Source organism: Rhinoderma darwinii, chromosome 1 (genome assembly GCF_050947455.1).
Source record: "Rhinoderma darwinii isolate aRhiDar2 chromosome 1, aRhiDar2.hap1, whole genome shotgun sequence".
Taxonomy (NCBI): domain Eukaryota; kingdom Metazoa; phylum Chordata; class Amphibia; order Anura; family Rhinodermatidae; genus Rhinoderma; species Rhinoderma darwinii.
The window spans coordinates 252,782,748-252,798,739 of record NC_134687.1 but is presented as its reverse complement, the minus strand read 5'-3'; the positions used below and the strand labels follow the sequence as shown (position 1 = coordinate 252,798,739).

Below are 15,992 nucleotides of genomic sequence, written 5' to 3'. Positions count from 1 at the left end.
AACCGCTGAGGCACGGCTTCCCAGCCTGCCTCTCATTTCCCTGCATGGACTATTCTAAAGAGAATCTGTGACCATCATCTTCACCACTAAAGCCACAGCACCCTCAGGTAGAGTGCTGTGGGTTTAGCGGTGAAAATGCTGGTCCCCTTAATAAATGTGTTGATTTATCCGAACTGTCCAAAATAAAAAAGGTTTGTTGCCCATAACGAGTTTTACCAGAGCAGTTTAGTTAACCCTTTAACGACGAGTGATGGATATATCTGTCACAAGCAGGTGCTAGTTCCCGTATCATGAAGAATATTTACGTCACTCGGATCTCTGCCACTGTAGCCATGAGATCAGCGACAGGAACACTGCTGTTATACACTGCCAGGCTTTTGCCGCGACTGCTGGAATTGGAGAGAACTCAGATTGCAGAAGTTTCGCCCCTTACATGCCGCGCTCAATAGTGACCACGGCATCTAATGTGTTTGACAGAGGGAGGGTGCTCCTTCTGCTACCCCATCAGCACCCCTTTGACGCGCAGATGGGTTTCTAAGACGGCCTGGGGCCTAACAAAGGCTCCCAGGTCTGCCATCAGCAACTGCCTATTAGGTCATGCCAGAGGCATAGCCTAATAGACTGCCTAGGCCTAGTTCAGACAGAGTTTTTTGCAGGAAGAAAAATCTGCCTCAAAATTCCTTCAGGATTTCAGAGGCAGATTTTGACCTGCCGGCAGAATACTTGCCGGATTTTTTGCCGCGTTTTTCAGCCGTGGCCAGTGAGCACGGTGGGCAAAAACCCTAGCGAAAAACACTTTCTCTGCCTCCCAATGAAGTCAACGGGAGGTCAGAGACAAACGCCTGAAGAAAAGACAAGACACTTTTTTTTCCCGCCAGCGGTTTTTTGTCACTCGCGGGAATAAAACACCTCCGCCTCCCATTGAAATCAATGGGAGGCAATTTCCTGGGTCAAAAAAATCACCAAAAAACTCAGTGTGAACTCTCCCTTACACTCACAGGCAATAATGCTTTGGTGTACTAAGTATGCCAAAGCATTATATCTGCGATAAGAATATCGCAAGCTGAAGTCCCCTAGTGGGACTAAGAAAAAAAAAAAGTTAAATAGTTAAATAAAGTTTATGAAAAAAATAAAGGAGAAAAAAAAGATTACAGTAAAAATAAAACCACTTTTTTCCGTAAAACAAAAAAGAATACATATGATATCACCGCGATCGTAACGCGAAGTTAACGCGTTACGCAAAGTTAACACATTAAACCTTTGGGTGAACGGCGTAAAAAAAAAAAAAAAAGATACGAAAAACACAACAACAACAACAAAATTCCTTTTTTTTCCATTTCCCCCATAAATAAAAGTTAAATAAATAAGTCCCATGTACCCAAAAATACTACCAGTGAAAACTACACCTCGTCTCACAAAAAACAAGCCCACATATGATTGCATCGATGAAAAAATAAAAATACTAGAGCACTTGGAAGGTAGCGATGCAAAAACAAGTAATTTTTTTTATGTGCAAACATGGGAAAATATATAAAACCTTTACATATTTGGTATCCCCATAATCTAGCTGACCCATAGAATAAAGGTAACATGTTATTTACGCCGCATAGTAAATTTATAACTTAACCCCTTCCCTCTTTAGCCACTTTTGACCTTCCTGACAGAGCCTCATTTTTCAAATCTGACATGTGTCACTTTATGTGGTAATAACTCAGGAATGCTTTCACCTATCCAAGCGATTCTGAGATTGTTTTCTCGTGACACATTGGACTTTATGTTACTGGCAAAATTTGCTCGATATGTTCAGTATTTAATTGTGAAAAACACCAAAAATTAGCGAAAAATTGCAAAAATTAGCATTTTTCTCAATTTAAATGTATCTGCTTGTAAGACAGGCAGTTATACCACACAAAAATGTTGCTAATTAACATCACCCATATGTCTACTTTAGATTGGCATCATTTTTTGAACATCCTTTTATTTTTCTATGACCTCACAAGGCTTAGAACTTTAGCAGCAATTTCTCACATTTTCAAGAAAATTTCAAAAGGCTATTTTTACAGGGGCCAGTTCAGTTGTGAAGTGGTTTTGAGGGCCTTATATATTAGAAACCCCAAAAAAGTCACCCCATTTTAAAAACTTCACCCCTCAAAGTATTCAAGACAGCATTTAGAAAATGTCTTAACCCTTTACACATTTCACAGGAATTAAAGCAAAGTAGAGGTGAAATTTACAAATTTCATATTTTTCTGCAGAAATACATTTTTATACAATTTTTTTTATAACACAGAAGGTTTTACCAGAGAAATGCAACTCAATATTTGTTGCCCAGTTTCTGCAGTTTTAGGAAATATCCCACATGTGGCCGTAGCGTGCTACTGGACTGAAGCACCGGCCTCAGAAGCAAAGGAGCACCTAGTGGATTTTGGGGCCTTATTTTTGTTAGAATATATTTTAGGCACCATGTCAGGTTTGAAGGGCTCTTGCGGTGCCAAAACAGTCAAAATCAACCAAAAGTGACCCCATCTGGGAAACTAGACACCTCAAGGAAATTATCTAGGGGTGTAGTGAGCATTTTGACCGCACAGGTTTTTTACAGAAATTATTGGAAGTAGGCCGTGAAAATTAAAATCAACATTTCTTCAAAGAAAATGTAGGTTTAGCGATTTTTTTTCTCATTTCCACAAGGGCTAAAGGAGAAAAAGCACCGCAAAATTTGTAAAGCAATTTCTCCCGAGTAAAACAATACCTCACATGTGGTAATAAACGGTTGTTTGGAGACACGGCAGGGCTGAGAAGGGAAAGAGCGCTATTTGGCTTTTGGAGTTCACATTTAGCAGGAATGGTTTGCGGAGGCCATGTCACATTTACAAAGCCCCTGAGGTGACAAAACAGTGGAAACCCCAAACAAGTGACCCCATTTTGGAAACTATACACCTTGAGGAAATTATCTAGGGGTATAGTGAGCATTTTGACCCCACAGGTTTTTTGCAGAAATTTTTGCAAGTAGGCTGTGAAAATGAAAATCTACATTTTTTCAAATAAAATGTAGGTTTAGCTAATTTTTTTTCATTTCCACAAGGACTAAAGGAGAAAAAGCACCATAAAATTTGTAAAGAAATTTCTCCCGAGTAAAACAATACCCCACATGTGGTAATAAACGGCTGTTTGGACACACGGCAAGGCTGAGAAGGGAAAGAGCGCTATTTGGCTTTTGGAGTTCACATTTAGCAGGAATGGTTTTCGGAGGCCATGTCACATTTACAAAGCCCCTGAGGGGATAAAACAGTGGAAACCCCCCACAAGTGACCCCATTTTGGAAACTACACCCATTGAGGAAATTATCTAGGGGTATAGTGAGCGATTTGACACCACAGTTTTTTTGCAGAAATTATTGGAAGTAGGCCCTGAAAATAATAATCTACCTTTTTTCAAAGAAAATGTAGGTTTAGCTAATTTTTTCTCATTTCCAGAAGGACTGAAGGAGAAAAAGCACCACAAAATTTGTAAAGCAATTTCTCCCGAGTAAAACAATACCCCACATGTGGTAATAAACGGCTGTTTAGACACACGGCAGGGCTTAGAAGGGAAAGAGCACTATTTGAGATCACATTTAGCAGGAATGATTTGCGGAGGCCAGGTCACATTTGCAAAGCCCCTGAGGGGACAAAACAATGAAAACGCCCAAAAAGGGACTCCATTTAGGAAACTACACCTCTTGAGGAATGCATCTAGGGGTGTAGTGAGCATTTTGACCCCACAGATGTTTCATAGAATTTATTAGAATTAGGCAGTGAAAATAAAAACAGTCCTTTTTCTTCAATAAGACGTAGCTTTAGCGCAAATTTTTTCATTTTCTCAACAAATAAAGGAAAAAAAGAACCCAACATTTGTAAAGCTATTTCTCCCGAGTACGGCAATACCCCATATGTGGTCATAAACTGCTGTTTGGGCAAACCACAGGGCTCAGAAGGGAAGGACCGCCATTTGGAGTGCAGATGTTGCTGGATTGGTTTCTGGGCACCTGTGGGCCCAAAACAGTGGAAACCCCCCAGAAGTGACCCCATTTTGGAAACTACACCCCTCAATGCATTTACCAAGGGGTGTAGTAAGCATTTTAACCCTGCAGGTGTTTTGTAGAAATTAGTGTGCGCTCAATGTTGCAGAGTGAAAATTGGATTTTTTTCCATAGATATGCCAATATGTGGTGCCCGGCTTGTGCCACCATAACAAGACAGCCCTCTAATTATTATGCGGTGTTTCCCGGTTTTAGAAACACCCTACATGGGGCACTAATCTTTTGACTGGACATATGACAGGGCTCAGAAGTGAAGAGTACCATGCGGAGTGGAGGCCTAATTTGGCGATTTACAAAGTATTGGTTCACAACTGCAGACACTCAGATGTGAAATAATAAAAAGAAACCCCTGATAAGTGACCCCCACTATGGAACTGCACCCCTCAAGGCATTTATTAAGGGGTGTAGTGAGCATTTTCAACCCACAGGTCTTTTCCATAAATGAATGCGCTGTGGATGGTGAAAATTAAAAATGTATATTTTTCCCTAGATATGCCATTCAGTGGCAAATATGTCATGCCCAGCTTATGACGCTGGAGACACACACCCCAAAAATTGTTGAAAGGGTTCTCCCGGGTATGACGATGCCATATATGTTGAAGGAAACTGCTGTTTGGGGACGCTGCAGGGTTCAGGGCCGAGGGAGCACCATTTGGCTTTTGGAGAGCGGATTTTGCTTGGTACTATATTTGTTTGAGTATTGCTGGTGTTTTATAATGTGGGGGTACATGTAAGCGGGGCGGAGTATATAAGGGGCATAGTCAGGTGGTATAAAAAAATAAAAATAATCCACAGATGTGTGTTACGCTGTGAAGCAATCCTTTCTGCACAGGCCGGTGTCGCACTGATAAATGGTGTCATTTCTTATCCCCCTTTTGATCCACACTCCGCGCCTTTGTAGTTTGGGGAATTTTGCTGGAAAAGTGTTGTCCTGGTATAATACGGGCACCCTCGCTTCCAGCAGATATGTTTGGGCTCTCCCCTTCCTGGTTCCCTAATTTTAGGTCCTTGATAAATCGCCTCTTGAAACTGAAGAAATGTTCCCCTCGGGCACAACTGCATATTTTTTTATTTCCTGACTTATTGGAGCCATAACTAATTTTATTTTTCATAGACGTAGCGGTATGAGGGCTGGTTTGTTGCGGGACGAGCTGTAGTTATTATTGGTACCATTTTGGGGTACATGCGACTTTTTGATCACCTTTTATCCTATTTTTTGTGATGCCAGGTAAACAAAAAAACGCAATTCTGGCACAGCTTTTTTTTTTTTTTTTTATACAGCGTTCTTCACGCATTATAAATCACATGTTCACGTTATTCTGCGGGTCAGTACGATTCCGGCGATACCTAATTTATAGCACTTTTTTATGTTTTACAACTTTTTGCACAATAAAATTACTTTTGTAAAAAGAATGTATTTTTTCTGTCGCCAAGTTGTGAGAACCATAACTTTTTAATTTTTTTGTCGACGGACGTGTATGAGGGCTTGTTTTTTGCGGGACGAGCTATAGTTTTTATAGGTACCATTTTTGGATACGTGCGACTTTTTGATCACTTTTTATTGTAATATTTGTAGGACAAAGTGACCAAAAAACAGAAACTCTGGTAACGTTTTTTACGGGTTTTTTTTACGCTGTTCACCGCGTGCAATAAATAATATAATATTTTGATACCTCAGGTCGTTACGGTCATGGCGATACCAAATACATATGGTTTATTATTATTTTTCAATAATAAAGGACTTGATAAGAGTAAAAGGGGGATTGTGTTTTATTTGATTACTTGAAACTTTTATTGTTTTCAAACTTTTATTTTTTGCACTTTTTTATACTTTTTTTTACACTTTTTCTCAAGTCCCACTAGGGGACTTGAAGGTCCAACGGTCAGATTTTTTTTTTCTAATACATTGCACTACCTATGTAGTGCAATGTATTAGATCTGTCAGTCATTCACTGACAGCAAGCCGTTTAGTCTTCGCCTCCCGGCGGGGCCTAAATCGGCTTCCGTAATGGCAGAGCAGGAGACCATTGTGTCTCCTGTTGCCATAACAGCAGTCGCCAGTCCCGATTGCCTGTCAGGGCTGGCGATCTGCTAGTAACCGCTACGATGCAGCAATCGCTTTCGATCGCTGCATCGAAGGGGTTAATGGCAGGGATCGGAGCTAGCTCCGGTTCCTGCCGTTACAGGTGGATGTCAGCTGTACAGTACAGCTGACCTCCACCGCTGATGACGCCGGATCAGCTCTTGACCCGGCGCCATCTTGCCGGCAGCTACGGAAGCCGATCAGGCTCCGCCGCCGGGCGGATCTTGACCGGCTTCGGTGCTAGGCAGACCGGGAGGCCAGTATTAGGCCTCCGGTTGCCATTGCAGCCACCGGAACCCCGGCAATTTCATTGCTGGGGCTCCGATGAGCTGCAAACACCTTAAGTGCAGCGATCGCGTTTGAGCGCTGCACTTAAGGGGTTAATGGCGGGGATCGAAGATAATTTCGGTCCCCGCCGTTACAGTCGGATGTCAGCTGTAAGATACAGCTGAGATCCGACGATGATGGCACCGACTCAGCTTCTGAGCCGGTGCCAAACGTTTGACGTACATGTACGGCATTTTGCGGGAAGTCAATGCTTTCCATGACGTACATGTACGTCAAATGTCGGGAAGGGGTTAAAGAACAATGCTGAAATAGCTGTTTATTTTCAAATCCCTCCTAAAATAAAGTTAATAAAAGTTAATATATTATACGCACCGAAATATGGTGCAATTGTAAATTACAACTCGTCACGCAAATACAAGGCCTTATACGGCTATGTCGACGGAATAATAAAAAAGTTATGACTCTCGGAATGTAACCATGAAAAAAACAACAACAACTTGGTCATTAACCCCTTAAGGACGCAGCCACTTTTGGACCTTATGACACAGCCTCATTTTTTAAATCTGACATGTGTCACTTTATGTGGTAATAACTCTGGAATGCTTTTACCTATCCAAGTGATTCTGAGATTGTTTTCTCGTGACATATTGTACTTTAAGTTATTGAAAAAATTTGGTCGATATATTCAATATTTTGGTGTGAAAAACACCAAAATTTAGAGAAAATGTGCAAAAAATTTGCATTTTCTAAATTCAAATGTATCTACTTGTAAGACACATAGTTATACCACACAAAATAGTGACTAGTTAACATTTCCCATATGTCTACTTTAGATTGGCATCGTTTTTTGAACATCCTTTTATTTTTTTAGGACGTTACAAGGCTTATAAGTTTAGCAGCAATTTCTCACATTTTCAAGAAAATTTCAAAAGCCTATTTTTTTAGGGACCAGTTCAGTTCTGAAGTGGCTTTGAGGGCCTTATATATTAGGAACCCCCACAAATCACCCCATTTTAAAAACTGCACCCCTTAAAGTACTCAAAACAGCATTTAGAAAGTTTCTTAACCCTTTATGCGTTTCACAGGAATTAAAGTAAAGTGGAAGGGAAATTTGCAAATTGCATTTTTTTTTGCAGAAATTCCATTTTAATCAATTTTCCCTGTAATACTGAAGGTTTTTACCAGAGAAACACAACTGAATATTTATTGCCCTGATTCTGAAGTTTTTAGAAATATCCCACATGTGGCCCTCGTGCGCTACGGGTCTGAAACAAAAGCCCCAGAAGCAAAGGAGCACCTAGTGGATTTTTGGGCCTTCCTTTTTTTAAATTATATTTCAGGCACCATGTCAGGTTAGAAGAGGTCATGTGGTGCCGAAACAAAGGAAACCCCCCCAAAAGTGACTCCATTTGGGAAACTATACCCTTTGAGGAATTCATCTAGGGGTGTAGTGAGCATTTTGACCCCACAGGTGTTTCATAGATTTCATTAGAATTGTGCAGTGAAAATGAAAAATTACATTATTTTCCAATAAGATGTAGCTTTACCTCAGAATTATTATTTTTTTCAACAAATAAATGAGGAAAAGCACCCCAACATTTGTAAAGCAACTTCTCCAGAGTACGGAAATACCCAACATGTGGTCATAAACTGCTGTTTGGGCAAGCGGCAGGACTCGGAAGGGAAGGCACGCCATTTAGCTTTTGGAGCGCTGATTTTGCTGGATTCATTTCTCTGCACCATGTCGCATTTGTAAAGCTCCTAAGGTACCAGAACAGTGGAAAACCCCCAAAAGTGACTCCATTTAGGAAACTACACCCCTTGAGGAATTCATCTAGGGGTGTAGTGAGCATTTTGACCCCCCAGGTGTTTCATAGATTTCATTAGAATTGGGCAGTAAACATGAAAAATTTAATTTTTTTCCACTAAGACATAGCTTTAGGTAAAAATGTTTCATTTTCTCATCAAATAAAGGAGAAAAATCACCATAACATTTGTAAAGCAACTTCTCCAGAGTACGGAAATACCCCATATGTGGTAATAAAGTACTGTATGAATACACATCAGGGCTCAGAAGGGAAGGCGCGCCATTTGGCTTTTGGAGAGCAGATTTTGCTGGATTGGTTTTTCTGCACCATGTCGCTTTTGCAAAGCCCCTTAGGTAGCAGTACAGTGGAAACTACCCAAAAGTTACTCCATTTGGCAAACTACACCCATTGAGGAATTCATCTAGGGGTGTAGTGAGCATTTTGACCCCACATGTGTCTCATATATTTTATTAGAAATGGGCAGTGAAAATGAAAAATTACATTATTTTCCAATAAGAAGCAGCATTAGTTAAAATGTTTTCATTTTCTCAACAAATAAAGGAGAAAAAGCACCGTAACATTTGTAAAGCAAGTTCTTCAGAGTAGGGAAATACCCCACACGTGGTCATAAACTGCTATTTGGACACACAGCAAGGCTCTAAAGGGAAGGAGCGCCATTTAGTATTTGGAGTGGAGATTTTATAAGATTCGTTTTTTGACACCATGTTGCATTGAGCTATAGTACCAGTACAGTGGTACCCCCCGAAAAATTACCACATTTTGGAAACTAGATCCCTCAAAGAATTGATCTAGGGGTGTAGTGAGCATTTTGACCGCACAAGTGTTTTGCAAAAATGAGTAAACAATAGATGTTGCAGATTGAAAATTGCTGTTTTCCACAGATATGCCATTTCAGTGGCCAATGAGTTGTGCCCAGCTTGTACCACCGTAGACACACATCCCATAAATTGTTAAGCGGGTTCTCCAGAATACCCCATATGTAAGCTGTGAGGAGTAAATCAGGATATATGTAATATGTGCGGGTACATCAGGGTATATGTAATCTGTGAGGAGTACATCAGGGTATATGTAATCTGTGCGGAGTACATCAGGGTATATGTAATATGTGAGGAGTACATCAGGGTATATGTAAGCTGTGCGGGTACATCAGGAAATATGTAATATGTGAGGGTACATCAGGGTATATGTAATATGTGAGGAGTACATCAGGGTATATGTAATCTATGCGGAGTACATCAGGGTATATGTAATATGTGAGGAGTACATCAGGGTATATGTAATCTGTGCGGGTACATCAGGGTATATGTAATATGTGCGGGTACATCAGGATATATGTAAGCTGTGCGGAGTACATCAGGGTATATGTAATATGTGAGGAGTACATCAGGGTATATGTAATATGTGCGGGTACATCAGGGTATATGTAAGCTGTGCGGAGTACATCAGGGTATATGTAATATGTGCGGAGTACATCAGGGTATATGTAATATGTGCGGAGTACATCAGGGTATATGTAATATGTGAGGAGTACATCAGGATATATGTAATAGGTGAGGAGTATATCAGGGTATATGTAAACTGTGGAGTACATCAGGATCTATGTAAGCTGTGCGGAGTACATCAGGGTATATGTAAGCTGGGCGGAGTACATCAGGGTATATGTAAGCTGTGCAGAGTACATCAGGGTATATGTAAACTGTGGAGTACATCAGGGGATATGTAATATGTGAGGAGTACATCAGGGTATATGTAAGCTGGGCGGAGTACATCAGGGTATAGTAAGCTGGGCGGAGTACATCAGGGTATATGTAAGCTGGGCGGAGTACATCAGGGTATATGTAAACTGTGCGGAGTACATCAGGATATATGTAAACTGTGGAGTACATCAGGATATATGTAAGCTGTGCGGAGTACATCAGGGTATATGTAAGCTGTGCGGAGTACATCAGGGTATATGTAAGCTGTGAGGAGTACATCAGGGTATATGTAATCTGTGCGGAGAACATCAGGGTATATGTAAGCTGTGCGAAGTACATCAGGGTATATGTAAGCTGGGCGGAGTACATAAGGATATATGTAAGCTGGGCGGAGTACATCAGGGTATATGTAAGCTGGGCGGAGTACATAAGGATATATGTAAGCTGGGCGGAGTACATCAGGGTATATGTAAGCTGGGCGGAGTACATCAGGGTATATGTAAGCTTGGCGGAGTGCATCAAGGCATATGTAAGCTGTGCGAAGTACATCAGGGTATATGTAAGCTTGGCGGAGTACATCAGGGTATATGTAAGCTGGGCGGAGTGCAACAGGTCATAATAGGATGATGTAATAATGGGGAGAATGAATAATCCATGGATTGGTGTGGTACGCTTTGAACCAATCCTTTATACACAGGCCGGGATAATTGGGTATTATACAAAATATCTGCGCTCCAGTGTTGCCTTATATTTGACTTCTTCACTAGCCCTATAAGCCGCACAAGGCCCTAAAGTTTCCTCATCACCGCTGCGTCCATGGGGTCCAGCTGGAGGGTCCAGCAAATGACAATGTGGGGTATTTAGTGAAATTCTACTGGACCTAAAAATGAGTCTGACCGTCATTTAGAATCATTTTGCATCATTGCGTTTTGAGAGTCATAACGTGTTATTTTTCCGGTGACGGAGCTTTGTGAGGGCGCGTTTTTTGTGGAACGAGATGTAATTTTTATTGGTTCCATTTTGGGGTACATGCGATTTTTTTATCACTATTTATTCCATTTTTTGGGAGATGAGGAAACCAAAAAACAGCCATTCCAGCACGTGTCTTTTTTTTAGTTTTTTTTACAGTGTTCACCATGCCGTATAAACAACATGTTAACTTTATTCTGCGGGGGGAGACGATTACAGCGACACCAAATTTATATCGTTTTTTTACGTTTCACTACGTTCCCACAGTAAAAATACTCTTTTCTAAAAAAATCATGTTTTAGTGTCGCCATTTTCTGACAGCCATAACTTTTTTATTTTCTAGTTTATATCGCTGTGGGATGGCTTGTTTTATGCGTCACGAACTGTAGTTTCTATTGGTACCATTTTGCGTTACTTGCAACTTTTTGATCACTTTTTATTACATTTTTTTTTGAGACAAGACGACCAAAAAATAAAATGCTGTCATAGTTTTTTATTTAAAAAAATTACGGTGTTCACCGTGCGGTAAAAATAATGTGATATTTTTATAGATCAGGCCGTTCCAAACGCGGCAATACCTATTATGTATATTTTTTTTTTTCATATTTTCATTTTTTTTCTAATAAAGGTGTTGATCTGGGAAACAGGGGAAGTGTTGTTTTTATTATTTATTTATTATTTATTAACTTTTATTTATTTATTTTTCTTTCACATTTTTTTTCACATTTTTTACTTTTTCTTTAAGGCTATGTTCACACAAGGTATTTTGTCGAGTTTTTTGACGCGGAAACCGCGTCTCAAAACTCGGCAAAAACGGCACGAAAATGCCTCCCATTCAATGGGAGGCATCGGCGTGTTTTTCCCGCGAGCAGTAAAACTGCCTCGCGGGAAAAAGAAGCGACATGCTTTATCTTCGGGCGCTTCCGCCTCTGACCTCCCATTGACTTCAATGGGAGGCAGAGAAAGCGTATTTCGCGCTGTTTTATGCCCGCGGCGCTCAATGGCCGCGGGCGAAAATCGCCGCGAAAATCGGCGTGCAGGGAGAGGAAAATCGGCCTCAAAGTTCCAAACGGAATTTTGAGGCAGATATTCCTCCCCCAAAATACTCCGTGTGAACATAGCCTTACACCGACCTCGGGACTTGAAGATCTGGTCTTCTGATCCCCGCTACGATGCACTGCACTACTTATGTAGTGCAGTGCATCGTAACTGTCATTTTTCATTTGACAGTTAGCGTATTAGGTCCTGCCTCGGGCAGGACCTAATAGGCTACCGTACCTGGGCAACCAGGAAGCCTAGCAACAATCGCCACCCGCGATCCATCGCGGGGGGGCCCGGGGGTTACAGAGGGAGCTCCCTCCCTCTGTCAACCACTTCAATGCGGCAGATGTCATTGACAGCCGCATTGAAGGGGTTAAATGGCTGCGATCGGCGATAACAGCTGACCGCCGCTGAAGATAAAGCGAGCACAGGAGCTGTGCGCGCTTTATCTGCCGGGCGTAACTGTGCGTACATCGGGGCGTTTTTACTACTTTTACTAGCTGGGCGTTCTGATGAGAAGTATCATCCACTTCTCTTCAGAACGCCCAGCTTCTGGCAGTGCAGACACACAGCGTGTTCTCGAGAGATCACGCTGTGACGTCACTCACTTCCTGTCACATCTATCGATCTACACACATACACTGTAGAGCTCTGTAACAATTAGTCCTCTCCTCTCTCTCCGTCACCCTGGATCGCTGTGAGGTGAGAGTGAATAGGGGTACACACACACACACACACACACACACACACACGTGAAAAACGCTGATGCTGCTGCAGAATCAACTGTAGCCTCTGGTGCCGATGTGGCCGACACGATGCAGGACCTGGGGCAGGAAGTGAGTGACGTCACAGCGTGATCTCTCGAGAACACGCTGTGTGTCTGCACTGCCAGAAGCTGGGCGTTCTGAAGAGAAGTGGCTGATACTTCTCGTCAGAACGCCCAGCTAGTAAAAGAAGTAAAAACGCCCCGATGTACGCACATAATACACGCCCACTTGGACTTTTGCAAGCCTCATTTGCATAAATACAAAAATGGTCATAACTAGGCCAAAAATGCTCGTTTTTTAAAAATAAAAACGTTACTGTAATCTACATTGCAGCGCCTATCTGCTGCAATAGCAGATAGGGGTTGCAAAATCTGGTGACAGAGCCTCTTTAATGACCAAGCCATTTTTTCTGTTTTTCCAGCGTCGCATTCCAAGAGCTATAACTTTTTTATTTTTGCGTCGACACAGCTGTATAAGGTCTTGTTTTTTGCGGGACAAGTTGTATTTTTTAATAGCACCATTTTGAGGTACATATTATTTATTGATTAACTTTTATAAACTTTTTATTGGGGGGGGGGGATAGAAAAAAAACTGAAATTTCACCACTCTTTCACATCTTAAATCTACGCCGTTTACCGTGTGATATAAATAACACAATAACTTTATTCAGCAGGTTGTTACGATTACAACGATACAAAAATTGGTATAGTTTTTGTATGTTTTACTACTTTTACACAGTAAAAACGCTTTTTTTTCAAAATTATTTGTTTTTGTGTCTCCATATTTGAAGAGCCATAACTTTTTCATTGTTCCGCCGATGCAGTTGTATGAGGGCTTTTTTTTGCGGGAAGACTTGTCGTTTTTATTGGTACTATTTTGGAGGAGATGCAACTTTTTGATCACTTTTATCACATTTTTTTAAAGTCAGGATTCACAGAAAACAGCAATTTTTCGATAGTTTTTTATTACATTTTTTACGGCGTTCACCGTGCGGGTTTAATAATGTAGTAGATTTATAGTCGGGGTCGTTACGGACGTGGCGATACAAAATATGCGTAACTTTTTTACTTTATTTTGGGTTTTTAATAGTAAAGCATTTTGTAAGGGGAAAAAGTGTTTTTTTTAAAAAAAAAAATTCACATTTTTTTTTAAATTAACTTTATTTAAAAAAAAATTTACATTTTTTTTACTAGTCCCACTAGGGGACTTTAATATGCGATTCTCTGATCGCTATTATAATACACTGCAATACTTTTGTATTGCAGTGTATTACTGCCGGTCCGTTTAAAACGGACAGGCATCTGCTAGGACATGCCTCCGGCATGATCTAGCAGGCATTCGCTACAGGCAGACCTGGGGGCCTTTATTATGCCCCCGGCTGCCATTGGAGACACAGACACTCGGCGATCTTATCGCCGGGTGTCAGTGGGATGAGAGGGAGCTCCCTCCCTCTCTCCAAAACCACTCAGATGCGGTGCACGCTATTGTGCACCGCATCGGAGGGGTTAAACGGGTGAGATCGATACTAATATCGATCTCACACGGCAGAGCAGGGACGCCCCCAGCCCTCAGCTGCCTCTAGTAGCTGAGAGCAGGGAGATTTGACGGCTCCCTGCTCTGTTTACTTTATCCTGATGCAGTGCGTAAAAAGGGTTTAAGGGATTAAAGTAAGGGGGGATTCACACGAACGTGTATTGGGTCCGTGCGGGCCGCGTGATTTTCACGCGCCACGCACAGACCAATACAAGTCTATGGGGCAGTACAGACAGTCCGTGCTTTTTGCGCAGCGTTTGTCAGCTGCGCAAAAAGCGCGACATGCTCAATATCTCCGCGTATTTCGCGCATCACGCACCCATTGAAGTCAATGGGTGCGTGAAAACCACGCAGGTCGCACGGAAGCACTTCTGTGCGAACCGACTGAAACAGAGCACCAGCTGTCAAAAGGATGAACCGCTTGGAGCCACTGCGGGACCACAAGTCTTACTATAGCCGTTCAGGACCACAGGCTTCAGGAGGAACACATGAAAGGAGTTGGGAATTCTGAGGGTATGCGGCAGCTGAAGCCTTATAGGAGACCGGGTTTATTTTTTGTAGTATCTCAAAGGGTCCGAGGAACCTGGGAGCAAACTTGTAGGAAAGCAAAATTATTAGAGACCCTAGCAGCTGGCAGGGATGATTAGAATAAATGAACAGATAGATGTGCTGAGCACAAAAGAGTCCCCAATTTCCCAGCTGCTGTAGAATTGTTGTATTAATTAAAATATAACTTTTATTGTTTAAATTAGAAACAAGTTGCAGCAGATAAGGTAAATAGTTGTACAATAGTGGTTAAATTAAAATTGCTTCAGAGCTGGTTAGTCTAACGTTAGAGATCTAATGTGTGTTCAGATCTCAATGTGTCAGGCATGGACGGCAGCTGCAGACTGCTCGGGCAGCCTCTAATATGACACAGTAGTGGAGTTCATTTGTTAGACCAGCAATGAGTTTAAAAAAGCGCTAAAGCGGGGTCTGGTCATTGTATTGCGGTACAGCGGACAATGATACAGAATGTCCGTGGACCAGTAGGATCTCACTTTGGGCTTTTTAGTGAGACCCTTTGTTGAGGACTAACCCCCAATACTTGTGCATTTCTTCACAATTAGTCGGTTGCCACCGATTGGCCTTGGTATGAAAGGCGTTGGGGTGTTCCGAAATAAACTGCTGGGCGTAAATGTTGGTTTGATCAACCATGAGCTGGATCAAATTGTCTGTCAAGAACAATTTTAAAAATCCAATAATAGGCAGCCCTTCTGTCTGCACGTGAATGCCTGCCGCAGCAGTAAATTCTGGGATTTGGGGGGTGTAATTGGTTGGGGTTGACCAATCACTGCTGGCTGTACCAGGGTCAGGCAGATCTGCAGTTTCAGGGTCAGGCAGAACCTGGGCACTAACCCTCCTGCGACTACAAGGAGGTTCCTCACTGTCACTGGAGGAGGAGGATGAGAGAATGAACTGTGGTTTCTCACCACTCGCGGAGTCCGTATCGGACGCGATCATGGCATACGCCTCTTCAGCGGTGTAAAGTCTCGCTGCCATTTTGGGTGTGTGTGTGCGCGTATATATGTATATGTAGTATTTACACACACGTAGCTCACAGAACTGTAACAAAGTCTAACAAAGATTTTTTTTTTGTTTTTATTTTTTTGTTTTATAGGACTTAGTAAAACTTACTAACAGACTGAGGCTGACTGACTCGGACGC

At 41.8% G+C, this 15,992-nt stretch overlaps 1 protein-coding gene across 1 annotated transcript in view; it reads right to left on the bottom strand.

Moving 5' to 3' along the window:
• Window positions 1–15,992, bottom strand: part of GIPC3 (GIPC PDZ domain containing family member 3) — a 242,566-nt gene that overhangs the window by 212,106 nt on the left and 14,468 nt on the right. The window lies entirely within an intron of this gene.